Raw genomic sequence first — 14,516 nt, 5'->3', positions numbered from 1 at the left:
CCTTAAGGTAAACATACTCAATGAAAAAGGCTCTTGTGTGTTGGGCCCTACAACTGCTAACCCTCCTATTTTTAGGAAAAGTTCTTTAAGAGGCTCATTCCTAAGATGACCCCTCTGTGCACTGTACACTTGGGCTAATTGTGTGAAATTTATGGGTTCCAGGAAGTTTGTGAATTCATTGAGCCCAAACGCTGTTCTCAATTCCTCTGCATTGATTTCCACAAGGGTTTTTCCATTAACATCCCGGATGCATCTCGTGACTGAATCATAGTTCAATGCCATTTGGGTTAACAAGTCTGTATCCATGAACACCCCTGGGACTACCAATTTCCTGACATCTAGTTCCCAATTGCTATTTTGAGGAACAGGAGAATTCGTCTTTCCAAATCCGACTCTGAACAGCCCCAACCCAGACAGTCCAACCTGTGGGTCTCTTAACCAATTACCTTTGTCGTATAATCCTTCTCCTATCTTCAGAAGGCGAGCCCTGGGCACTAACTCTTTGGCCTTTGATGCCTGGTTAGTTGACAACTTCAACTGTTCTAAAAAATCATCACATACACTTCTTTCTAGATAATCAACCTTGCCAGAAAATTACCTTTTAGGAGCCATTGGAAAATACAAGAAAATGAACACACTCTTAAACAATACTACAATACAAGAATGATTTTATCTAAAAGCCACACAAGAATTGCTTCAAAACATGAGAGAACCTGATGCTTGCTTGAAGGAAATTGCTCTGCAACTGAACCGCTTGCTCTGTTTCAGAAAAGGATAACTCTACGTCTGCTCTTCTGCAAAAATCTTTTAAAAGATATCCTTACTTGGTTGTTAGGAAATCAAATGCTTGTACTCTGGGCCTTAACTATAACATTGATTCCGCATGCTTCGACCGTCCCTTCAAAATCGAATTCATATGAGAATTCATATTTTAGCTCCAACGGGTCGCAACCTTCCTACAAGTGTCTCACTGTTAATTTTATTTTGACGGCTTTGTCTTTAGTCTGGGTCCCGTTATTCTATTGGCTACATAATACCACGCGGCATCTAACCATTGGCTTAGAAAATCCCTTCGCATTCTGTTTTGATACTGGCCGAATGCCTCCCTTTATACTGTGACGGGCCCACATTTTTCCCTTTTGGCCATGTCATCATCATGACACATGGACGACCCTCATTAACTCTCGCTATTTCGCGGGCTTAAAGGGTGAGCACTTTACCCTTGTGAAATAGCACAGGCCATTGGATCATCCTTTAAGTTGATCACTAATTAATCCTTTGAAAAGGTTCTCAGGAATGGCGGGCCCGCTGAGTCGTCACTAACACCTGGCACCTAGTCACCTGCTGCGCTAATTTGTCACTCTGTCACTTGCCAGAAGAAAAACCATGGGGGCTCCACTTTTGTTTCAACAGGTCTATCTCCCACATCATCATCAAGACACGTGGACGGCTGACACTCATTCTCACTATTTCGCGGCCTTAAAGGGTGAGCGCTTTACCCTTGCGAAATAGCGCCGACCGTCAGATCATCTCTGCAGTCGATTGGTATTTAACCCTTCAAAAAGGCTCTCAGAAATGGTGGGCCCACGGACACATCATGGACATATGGCACCTTGTCACTTTCGGAGCTGACTTGTCAATTTCTCAGTTGTCAAGCAGGAACCATAGGGACCCACAGTTTCCTTTTAGACTGCGTGTCATCAAAACATGTGGACGGTCCTTGTTCATTTTCGCTATTTCGCGGCCTTAAAGGGTGAGCACTTTACCCTTGCGAAATAGCACGGGCCGTTAGATCATATTTCAAATTGATCAGCATTTAAACCCTTTTAAAGGTTTTCAGAAGAGGTGGCCCCGCGGACACATAATAGACACCTAGCGCCTTGTCACTTTCGGATTTGACTTGTCATTCTGTCATTTGCTGGAAGGAGCCACGGGGTCTCAATAAATTGTTAAGAGCTGTCCCTGCCAGGTCATCTCCACCTACGACCCGACTCAGCTTTGGGGCCCACTTTTGAACCTTTAATCCTGATCTGCTGACTGTGGTGACTTGTGCCACGTGCTACCTTTTAATACGCCAGAAGAAAACCACGGGGGCCCCACTTTCTTTGACAGCCACATCCTTTACTTCCTCCGTCATGACACATGGACGGCTGACATTCATTCTCGCTATTTCGCGGCCTTAAAGGGGAAGCATTTTACCCTTGCGAAATAGCGCCAACCGTCGGATCCTTTCTCAAGTTGATCGACGTTTACTGGGCCCGACACTTTAGAACGAAATAATACAAGGCGAAATTTTTTCAAATAATCAACGTAACCACCTAGGTTAATAACAAGGGGGAACACTTCCTACGACCCCACGACCCATGACCTAAGTGAAATAAAGTAACGGCAAAATAGAAACCAGAGGGTTTAAAATAAAAAGATAAGGTCTAAAACTTAAAAAACCCTTAAACCCTCTAGGGTTAGAATAAAGCTGAAGCACTTGGGACTACACCCTATTCGAAAATTTTCAAGGTACCACAGCCAATTATGGGGAAAGAAGAACCCAATTTTAAAACAGTGATAACAGCGACTCTCTGACTGGGGATGGTTGATTGCGAGATCAACACAAGAAAACTCAGAAACTCTGGAGAAACAGACCAAAACCAGGAAAGCAGGAAAGAAAACAAAATATATACAAACAAAGGACCTACCGTGCATGGACATTAAGAGAAATAATGCTTCAGGAATTGTCCATGCACTGGAAATTCCTGCATTTCATCATTCATATTCTTCAAAAAATATGAATCCTTACCATTCAGGTCATAAACTATAAAAGGGCCAATCCAGAGTGATTCAAATTTCTTATGCTTTCCTTTATCCTGCCCTTTTGCATTCCACTGAAGAACCATGTCATCAATTTGAAACTTCCTTAATGAGGTCCTTTTATCAAAAAGATATTTTGACTGTAACTAGAGCTTCTGATTTTTCTTATGGGCGGAGGTCCTAAGCTCCTCCATTTCTACAATTTGGATCATTCTATTCTCCATTGGTTGAGATATTTCCATGTTCTCTTCCTGCAAAAACTTATACACTAGAAGAAAGTTATTTATTGGTAGTCTGGCTTGGGTACCATAAACCAACTCAAAAGGTGACATTCCAATGGATTTTTTAACTGTTATCCTATCTGCCCACAAGGCTAACTTCAAATTTTGATCCCAAGACCTCTTGTTTTCTTCTAAGATTTTCTTGATGATATTTAACAAGCTTTTGTTGCTGGATTCTGCTTGTCCATTCCCCTGAGGGTGATAAGGTGATGAGTATGACATGAGTATACCATGACTATTGCAAAAACCTACAAATTCTTCTGATCTAAAACACATAGTATTATCCATTACCAATTTTGCAGGTGTTCCAAATCTAGTCACAATATTATCCATCAGGAAATCAATGACAATTTTACTAGTAGCTCTTCTTGTAGGAATAGCTTCTATCCATTTGGTAAAATAATCTGTGGCCACTATAATCCATCCATGACTTCTTCCTGACTTCTCAGCAATTTCTCCAATAAAATCAATGCCCCATTGGACAAAAGGAGCTTCTACAGAGACTGGATTTAGGGGTAAGGCTCCTTCATACTTGAGCTTAGAAGAAAATCTTTGACATGGATCACATCTTTGAACATATGCATGGGTATCTTTAAATAAGGTAGGCCAGTAATACCCAGCTCGTATTATCTTACCAGCAGTAGTCTTAGAAGAATAGTGACCTCCACATACTCCATCATGCATTTCAATCAACACCTGTTTAGCTTGGAAATCATCCAAACACATTAACAATCCTCCATCTCTTTTTCTCCAGAAAGGATTACCCTGGATGAGCACATACTTTTGAGACTTGAGCTTTAAAGTTCTCTTCTGGTTGTGTGTCATTTCTTCTAGCAGTATGTTACCTTTCAATACTTGGATTATCTCTGTGTACCATGGTTGTTTCTCAATACTCGTAACCAAAGTATCTTTAACCTCAACATTGTGTACCTCTACATTCATGAGATTTGACTCAGTCATGAGCTTAGCCAAACCTAACCCTCTCACCAATCTAGTGATCTTTATTTCCAAATTGAACTCTTGAATTCTATTGATCCATCTACATCTCTTCCCAGTAACCTCAGACTGAGACAAAATATCTTTAACTGCAGCATGTGGAACATAGGCAATAACATTTGCATTCACTAGATATGGCCTAAAAGCTTTAACAGCTTTAACCAAGGCATAAGCTTGTTTCTCCATGGTTTCATATTTTAGTTCTGCCGCTTGCAAAGATTTATTATAGAAAGCTATGGGATGTTCATATCCTTCATTGTCCTTTTGTAGTAATACTGCAGCCACCGTGTGATATGAGGCAAAGGAAAACAGAGAAAAAAGCTTACCATAATTCGGGGATTTCAACATTGGTGCTTCCTGGATTGCCTTCTTAATCTCATCAAAAGCTTTTGAAGCTTCTTGATCCGATTGAAACTTTGCGTCCTTCTTGAGCAACTTGACAATAGGCTTCACTATCTCCGCAAAGTTTGCAATAAACCTCCTGACAAAATTCACTTTGCCTAAAAAAGACTGGATTCCTTTCACATTTCTAGGTTCAGACACTCTGTTGATTGCTTCAATTCTTTCAGGGTCTATTCTTATCCCTTCCTTAGAAACTATGTGGCCCAATAACTTTCCTTCGGTGACCCCAAAATGACATTTCTTGGGATTCAATGATACACCAAATTCCAAACCTTTATCAAACACCTTCTCTAGATGTCCACAATGATCATCAACTTTCTTTGAGAAACAAGTTAAATCATCTTGGTAAACCACCATAATGATATTTATAAATTCCTTAAAAGTCACATCCATAGCTCTCTGAAATGTAGCTGCTGCATTTTTTAATCCGAATGGCATTCTCACATATACATAGGTTCCCCAGGGAGTAGTGAAAGTTGTTTTAAACTGTTCAGACTCATTTACCAACACTTGATTATATCCTGAGAAACCATCCATCATGGATAAAAGATCACATCCTATCACTCTTTGTAGCATTGCTTCCATATTCGGGGATGAATAATTATCTTTTAAAGAAGCAACATTAAGATTCCTAAAATCAACACACAATCTGATGTCTCCGTTCTTCTTTCTTACTGGGACCAGATTAGAGACCCATGAAGAATGTCTTATTGGTTTGATAATCCCCCCTTCTCTCAATTTAGTCAACTCTTGTTGCATTTTAGTTTCTAACAAGGGGTTAATAGGTCTCTGTTTCTGTCTAAAAGGCTTAGCATCTGGAAGTAATGGAACTTCATGCTAAAAAAGATCTTGTCTATACGCCTTTAGGTCTTCATAAGACCAAGCAAAAACATGCTTATACATTTTCAGTAAATTGATAAGGTTAGTCCTAACATGAGGGGGTAGCTTCTTTCCAATATATACCAACTTGGGGGATGATTCTGTCCCCAGGTTGACCTCCTCCAACTCTTCTAACTTGGTGGTAGATTGCTGGTGTAAATGACTGTCATTATAACTAAACATACTTTCTAACTCCACCAACCCTTTAGGTATCTCGTTAGTTTCCAACTGGACAATATCATTTCCAAACACTGTCTCTCTATCATTCACCACTTCCACCAATGCATTGCAATCAATTTTTTGTCCATCATAATCATCAACACATTGGATGAACCTAAGAATATCTTCATCATCAGCAAAAACTTGCCAATTATATACATTATCAGGGATAGCGGGCCTAGCTTTTATTTCCATAGTGGAAATACCAGTTAGTGTTGCATCATCATTTTTTAAAGCAACATTAGCTAGGAAATCTGCTATAATATTTTTTGTTCGCTCTATCTAATTGATAGAAAAGGCATCAAAATATTCAATAACATCCCAAACAGCATGCTTATATTGCTTCAATTTATCATTCTTGGATGCATATTTAGATCTTACCTGAGAGACAACCAGCTCTGAATCGCCCATCACTTTCAACAGTCGGATTCCATGCTTTTTTGCAACCTCAAGTCCTAATAACAGGGCTTCATACTCTGCAGTATTATTTGTGCATTGGAATGCCAATAAGAATGAATATTTAAAAGTTATACCTGATGAGGATACAAAAAGAACCCCTGCTCCAGATCCTTCTTTGGAGCAAGCTCCATCAAAATACATCTGCCACAACCCATACTGATGTGCTTGTAGCTCGACTACAATTGGGTCAGTGTTCTTCAACTGAGGTGATACTGGCTGAAGTCTGAAATTATCTAAATCCACATCAATCATACAATTAAGCATACTAGGGTCCACATTTTCAATTACCTTAAGAGCTCGTGGCTCCCTGTATAGTTTGACCTGATTGCCACCAATTGGAATAGTAGCATAAGACAAGTCCAGTTGAACATTTTCCCCCACTGCTGTTGCCCACTGCCTAGAAAGCAACATGCCATAGTGGGGTTTAGTATCAGTGACAATAACATCCATTTTATAAGTAGCTTCAGGAAATGCAGCTATTTTTACTTCTACATCTTTCATTGTACCTATCACAGGCACTTCTCTGTTATCTATGGCATAACATTTCCCATACACAGTAGTTACTGACAATCCTAATTCTTTCATAACACCATAGGGCATTACATTAGCAGCTGCTCCTGAATCTATCATGCAGTTTTTAATTAACCGGTTATTGACTAGCAAAGTAACATAGAAGGGATCCACCTGAGAAGGCTCCTGAGTGATAGTGGTTCCAACATATACCTCTGGGGTTTGGAACTCTTGACCCTTTCCAACTCTATCTGAATCAGCAGGTAATACTGAGTCACCATCAGATATACCAGAGAATAGAGACAAAGCTGCATCCTTGTGTTCTTTAATCTTTAGTAATTCTATTAATGGGACAGTGACTATCATTTGGGTTAAAGCTTGGGCCATATCAAATGTAGAACTATTACATCTTTCAGTATTAGCCTTAATCTTTTCTGCTTTGAGTTGATTGGCCCTTTTCACTATTTCTGCCTTTTATACATCACCAGCATTTTTGGCCTCTATGCTTCTAGGTAAGTCTTTAACTTGTTCCTCCTTTTCTTGACCAGCTCTAAGAGTAGTAGTAACATTGCTTGATGCCCCTTTCTTTGTGACTTCTTTTACAAACATAGAACCTGGTTCACCTTGATCAGTGTCTCTTTTGGTGCTTCTCAAATTGTAGTTAATGTTTTGCTTTGGTGATTGCAGCCTTAGTGAGATTTTTAACTTCTTCTTCACTAGGCCTCCTAAGATAAACTTCTTCATCTTCAATCTTTACCACATTCAATGTAGGATGCCAACCTAAGGCTAACTGTCCTTGCACTAACCTTTCATTATCCAGCACATCACTGTATTCACTTTGCACAGATTCCTCATCACTTTCTATGATAGCTTCAAACATATTAATGTCAGGCTCTGCTTCTGGTCTCACGGATTCTTCCAGAGCTTGAGCCACTGCACACTGATGGGGAGAATGTGGTCCATCACAAGCAATACACCAGGGAGTATTTTCTATATTATTAACAGTTTTTCCTTTTAAGGGATCTGGCGTATCTTGACTTTGGGCGATTTTAGGCTTCTCAACTTGGGGCTTACCATCCTTCCAATTTGTATTGTATGGCATATCATGTAATCTAGGAGGTCTATCCTGCCAGTTATAATGGGGCTTATCATTTTTGTTGACCTTAGCAGTCAAATCTTTCATAGCAATAACCAGTTTTTCTATTTTATCCTCCTCTTTAGCAACTTTGTTAGGTTGCTGTTTGGTTTCATGCCATAATCTTCCATCTGTCCTTCTTCCTAATTTTCCAGATGCCTTTCTATTACTTTCTACATTTATGGAAATTCTAAAGGCATCCCTCAGGTTATGAGGATTTTTATCTCTCAAGATATAAGCCATCTTGGAATCAAATGCATTATAATATGTATTAAGGCACATATTGTCATCTAGCCTCATTACCTGATACAATCTATGCATAGCTTTCTGGAATCTAGCATTGAAATCAGTGACTATTTCATTTTCAGATTTTCTAATGTTATTGAACTCATTCAGCATGAAACTCACATTAGTCTTATCACCGCACTGTTCTTGAAAGCAATTTTTGAACTCTTCCCATGAACCTATACTAGCTACTGGAAAATCTTTGTACCAATCTCTTGCATCATCAACCAGGGATTGAACAAACAGTTTCATAATGACATCTTCATCTGCTATCTCATAATCATTTATCAGATCCCCAAAAGATTTTAGATGTTCCTCAGCACTGACTGCATTGTTCCCAGCAAACTTATGGAGTTTGTCTCTTAGCTCAGTGGGAACATGATTTGGATACCCTGGGATCCCATCAAAAAACAATTGCCTATATTGTTCTAGATTAATTGGCCTTCTTTGAAAAGGGGAAACAGTACTATTATTTCCCGTGATCATTTTAGCTTTTGGGATTGGGGATTGAGATGTTTGGGTGTACTGTTTATTTGAAGGTATCTGACTTGCTGAGGCAATGTTAGTATGTACTGCAGGTTGAGTATTGACCTGAGGAAAAGAGATGTGTTGGGGATTAGGCTTGCTAAGATCTTCCGATGGGAACATAATAGGGGGAGCTTTTAAGTAGTTTATCTTTCTTTTAACTTCCTGATTTGCTGTTTCTAACTCAGCCTTTTCCAATTCCATTTGGAGGTCTTCCTTTTCCTTTCTCATCCTTTCCATCTCTCTCTCATGTGCTAGGATCCTATGAGAAATCCCTTCTGCAGTTTTAGACTCTACTTCATCATCTACCCATATCTGTTTCCCTTTGTCTAAACTAACTTTATGAAGCTGGGAGTCATTAGATACTTCCTTACTTGGCTGGGCTACTGACTTAGAAGCTGGTCTAATCTTAGGGATTAGGATCTCCCTAATCACTGGGCCTTCCTCATCACCTTTTTCCTTTTCCTTAGCAAGCACTTCAAGATCAGCTATCTGTCTAAGAAGCCTATCTCTCTCCATTATTTTGGCTTTAACTTCCTTTTCCTTATTTGCCTCTTTTTCGGCTCTCAGGGATATTAAATGATGAACTCTTTTGTTTAACTCTTCAATCTCTTGAGACATTTTATCCTCATCAGGATAATTTTCTTCAGAGTCTGATGCATTAATTTGATCTATGTCAATCAGACTAATGTTCCCATCTACTGTCCTGGGAATAGAGTGCCTAATTGCATTTGAACTGGTTCTATCTTTTGCAGAAACACAAACATGAGATAGGTCTCGACTTAAAATAGGTGCATCATCAATATTTCCAAACAATCCTGAATGGAAACCTAAAATATCATGCTCTGAATCTCTAGAAGATGAATTTGACTTTGCATAGACAGGTCGATCAGGCATCTTACCAGTATTGTTGCTTTTCTGCACCCACGCAGTATTTGATGGCTCATGCATCATAGATCTCTTCTGGCCTCTTCGTGACTGCTCTGGCAGACCTTCTTGCAAGGTTTCATGAGGATGTTTCTTCATGAATGATCTTGTGTTCTTATTTCCTTGCATCTTGCTTGTCTTTCTTTTAGAAAATTTATGTCTCACAAGGACTGGTTGAAAAGTAACAGAGTCACCAACCACAAAACTATGGGAAAAACAAAAACAAGCAGTCTTACTCACAACACAACAATAGTCTCCACAAGTCTCGGCACAGATCTGTATCTTTATCTTTGTTATAATTGGTCCCCAGCAGAGTCGCCACTTTTGTTGTCCTCAAAATCTGATTCCCTTCAATGTCCTTAGAGTATTATGGTTTAAACTGGGTGTAGAAGAGACATCAAAAGATAAGGAAATCTCAGAGACAACATATGACAAGGTTTGATTTAACCTTCTACACTTCAGGCATCCTTGGAGCCCAGGTGGGTATACCTTTGTGAAGTAACTTCACCATTGAAACAATAAATCCACAGCAAACTAGTCCAAAAAACCAGTGAATTTATTCACCTTGAAATCAACTGAAAACAAAGAATGGAACAATACTGAACTTCAGCATTTTTAATCAACAAAGCATGCAACAAAAAGCTTCGATTAATACCAGTGCTTTATCCAAGGCTACAGAGTTATATAAACTCAAATAAAACTCCTGAAATAGAATATCTTTATGCCTCCCATCAGCTCGGTTTCCGCTAATCCTTGCATATGCCTAACACTTACAAGAATTCAATGACTTCAAACTAAACTATGGTCCTCAAAATTCAAAGTTCATTCCAAAGAATTCACTGGTGTGAGTGATCCTGCATATTTAATTTCCTTCCTAAAAAGAAAAGCTAAAAAATACTCATACTGAGATTGCTTTGCAATTTCAATCAAACAGAAAAACCCTGGATTGTTCAGAATGAAATCAGTAAATCAAATTGTGAACAAACTTGAAGACAACACAAACTTTTTACTCAAAACTGATGGCCTGTATACTGATATTTATTTGAAGAGATTTTACAAAAGTTCTATTTCTCCATTAAACTTTGAAAAAGCTCAGATAATTTTCTGCAGCATTTTCTTACAAAATTTTGTGATCCCTTTCCCTCTAGTCCTGGTATCCATTTATAACAACATGGATGCACAAAGCTTCGGACTTCTCGAGGAGAGTTTGTTACAATTACTTCCAAAATTGATGTGATTACAATTTTTACGTAAAGTAGTTATGCGCTCTTTTCAGCCTCTGCAGTCTGTTCAACAAGTTGTTCAGTTGCAACCTCTTCTGGCTTTTCAGGGGTGCTCTCTAACTGCTCCGGATCATGGGTGGAATATTTAACTCCCCACTCATTGTATGTCTCTTCTGTCGGCCATGAAAAACTAATCACATCATTTTTAACTTTAGTCAACCTTTTCCAAGAATTTCTCAGTTTGTTGACTTCTGAGTTAAGAAAACTATATTGTGATTTAATTCTTTCTATTTCCTGTATGGTTATAACAAAAAAAGAGGTATCATCAAGATCGATGATTCCCTTGACCCTTGCTGACAACTTGGCTTTTATCTCATTAAGCCATATTTTTTTATCTTTCAGCTGATCCGGATTGGCAAAAATTCCTGGGAGCAACTCAAAAACCTGATCAATGTATTCCTTCTTACATAAATTGACCTTCCTAACCACATTGTCTACATCTGCAGCCAATTGCATTAAAACTTTAGCAACATCAGAGGTAGATTTTATAATGGGATTGGCCCTTGCTTCATCACAGGAAACACACATGAACTCTAAATCTTGCTCCTTAGGCCTCCATCTGTCAAAAATGGGTGTCAAAATGGCCTTATCTCTCCTTAATTCATTCCATATCTCCATGACCTTTCCCACACTATTGTGAAGCAGTGAGGCATTTATAGTATCTGCAAAACTGGAGATTGTGGCTTTTATTTTCTCCTCATACTTCCCTGCATAAAAGGCCTGAGCTTGCTTTAAATTCTCCAATTCTTGAGGAGTTATCTCAATCATTTGGGAGCTGGAAGGCGCAGGAGATGGTGCGAGCTTAATAATGGGGCTAGTAGGTGGAGGTCTTGCAGGAGAAGAGGCATTCATCAATGTTGAAGAGTCACCTTGTTGGTGTTGTCCCATCAGCTGGCTTTGCAATTTGGCAATGATGCTATCCTTGCCTCTTACCTCCTCCTTGGCACTGTCATAGGCCTTCAAAACTGTTTCCAATTTAATCTGGAGGGCCTCCTTTTCTTTGGCTTCCTTCTCAGCCACTGCAACACTAAATTTTGCAGTTTCTAGCACAGTGCTAGCAGCTTCTACTACCCCTGTACTCTGTACTCTTTTGACCATCAATCCACCAAGGTGACTTGACCCTAAAGTGTCTTTACCTTTCTTGTCCTCATTTCTTTTGAGGGACCACATAACTAGTGCAACATTGTCCTTACTGAATGTAACCCCTTCCATGGGTTTAGTCTCTTTTCTTACTGCATCTAGCACCAGAGCATCAACAATATTCCATTCTGGTAAAATGAGCACTCCAGCTTCTGCTACTAGATCCCTTCCCTATTCAGGAGTGATGGTTTTGAATTCTTCCATCATCTCCCATTTTATTTCTTCTTCCACTGAGGCTGGATATTTGTTAGGCTGCTCTGCCTTTCTTGTTTCACATCTAGCATTATATGTATCTATATGTTGCTTCCAGACAAATTGCATGAATGCTTCAGATGTGACAAAGTTATCATCAGCTAAAAAGGCACTACTGGCCTTTTTATCTCAGGATCCCACTCCTGGCCCTTAAGTTCAGTTGAGGTGATGTCCATTTGTGCTTCAGTGGGCTCTTCTGACATCCCTTCTTCCACTTCATCATAAGTGTATGCAATTTCCCCCAAGCTTCCCAACTGCGAGAGGTATTCAGTTGTTGTTTGTTCATCTCCTATGTGGATAGGGGATTGGGATGGGGAATACAAGGGTGTATTTGATTGCACTTCCTTCCCCACCCTTTGCTTCTTTGGGCTGTCCTGGATGTCAATGACATCTTGCACCTTCCTCTTTCCTTTGGATGAAGAGGGCTCCCCTGTTGTAGGCACCAGCACACTGTAACCTGATTTCTTATGCAGGGTGTAGTCACCAGGAGGGATTGCTTTAGTGGAAGCTGACTTGCCCAAAGTCATACTAGCCTTTTCAGGGTTGCTCTTAATTACAGCTTCCCTCTTTTCCTTTAGTGTTTGCATCACATCTTCGAAGCAAACAATCAAAAATTTTATTTTTTCTTCCAATGGGAAGAAGCTAGACAATGGGTCATAGCTAGCATCAAATTGATGCACAAAATCCAAGGCTTTCTTGTAAGCCACCCATTTTTCTTTCCTCAACTCCTGTTCATCTAAATCAAATTCATTCCTGATGAGGTCTTTAGGAAATTGGAATTGATGAGGCCTACCTCTGCATGCTACCTTCTTCTTGAACACACCATTGTAGAAGTCCTCTGGATCGACACATCTGGACACTGCAGTGGATAAATGGTAGGGTTTGAGGAAATCCTCAAAACAATTCCAGCCTCCCTTTGTAATTACAAATTGGTGGGCTATTGTAGCTGTAGGGAAAATAGTCCCTTTACCTCTGCCTGTTAGCTCTGCCTCTTGTAGGCCACCAATTTGTCTAAGGATCTCAGCTATTCCCACTTTGAGAGGGACCTGGTATGGTAACAAAAATGGGGTGCCTCTGAAACCAAAAACTCTGAAAACCGTGGAGACTGGATATAAGTACATGTCACCCCAGTTATGAACAATTTTGATGTTCTCTGTGAATTCTTTTGGCTTTAGGAATTCCAGAAGAACCTTGGGGACTCTTGGGTTATCAGAGCAAAGGAGAGTCTTTATTTTGGAAGCAAAATATTTATTGAACTTTAGGAAACTAGCATCCTCTCTGTCCCATGACAACACAGTGCTCCATAGTTGTACTGGCATCTTCTCTCCTTCCTTCTCTTTTACCAGGTCCATTCCACTGGCGAAATAATCACCACCTTTGAAGAGGAAAAGGTGCATCAAGAGTGAGTACCATCCGAATGGCCTATCCACCTTCCCATTTTTTATTCCTATCAACCCTCCATGGATAGCATCGGCAATATAAGAAGCATAATCAAATGTGATAGCAAGAGAAGGATTCAAAATCTGAACAATCATTAACAAGTAATGATTTGGCATATTTGCTTCAGCATCCTCTCCTAGAACTTGGCAAAGTGCCCAATACATGCCTTTAGCCCTTAAGGTAAACATACTCAATGAAAAAGGCTCTTGTGTGTTGGGCCCTACAACTGCTAACCCTCCTATTTTTAGGAAAAGTTCTTTAAGAGGCCCATTCCTAAGATGACCCCTCTGTGCACTGTACACTTGGGCTAATTGTGTGAAATTTATGGGTTCCAGGAAGTTTGTGAATTCATTGAGCCCAAACGCTGTTCTCAATTCCTCTGCATTGATTTCCACAAGGGTTTTTCCATTAACATCCCGGATGCATCTCGTGACTGAATCATAGTTCAATGCCATTTGGGTTAACAAGTCTGTATCCATGAACACCCCTGGGACTACCAATTTCCTGACATCTAGTTCCCAACTGCTATTTTGAGGAACAGAAGAATTCCTCTTTCCAAATCCGACTCTGAACAGCCCCAACCCAGACAGTCCAACCTGTGGGTCTCTTAACCAATTACCTTTGTCGTATAATCCTTCTCCTATCTCTAGACGGGGAGCCCTTGGCACTAACTCTTTGGCCTTTGATGCCTGGTTAGTTGACAACTTCAACTGTTCTAAAAAATCATCGCATACACTTCTTTCTAGATAATCAACCTTACCAGAAAATTCCCTTTTAGGAGCCATTGGAAAATACAAGAAAATGAACACACTCTTAAACAATACTGCAATACGAGAATGATTTTATCTAAAAGCCACACAAGAATTGCTTCAAAACATGAGAGAACCTGATGCTTGCTTGAAGGAAATTGCTCTGCAACTGAACTGCTTGCTCTGTTTCAGAAAAGGATAACTCTACGTCTGCTCTTCTGCAAAAATC

Source organism: Cryptomeria japonica, chromosome 6 (genome assembly GCF_030272615.1).
Source record: "Cryptomeria japonica chromosome 6, Sugi_1.0, whole genome shotgun sequence".
NCBI lineage: Eukaryota > Viridiplantae > Streptophyta > Pinopsida > Cupressales > Cupressaceae > Cryptomeria > Cryptomeria japonica.
This window is presented reverse-complemented; position numbering follows the sequence as displayed.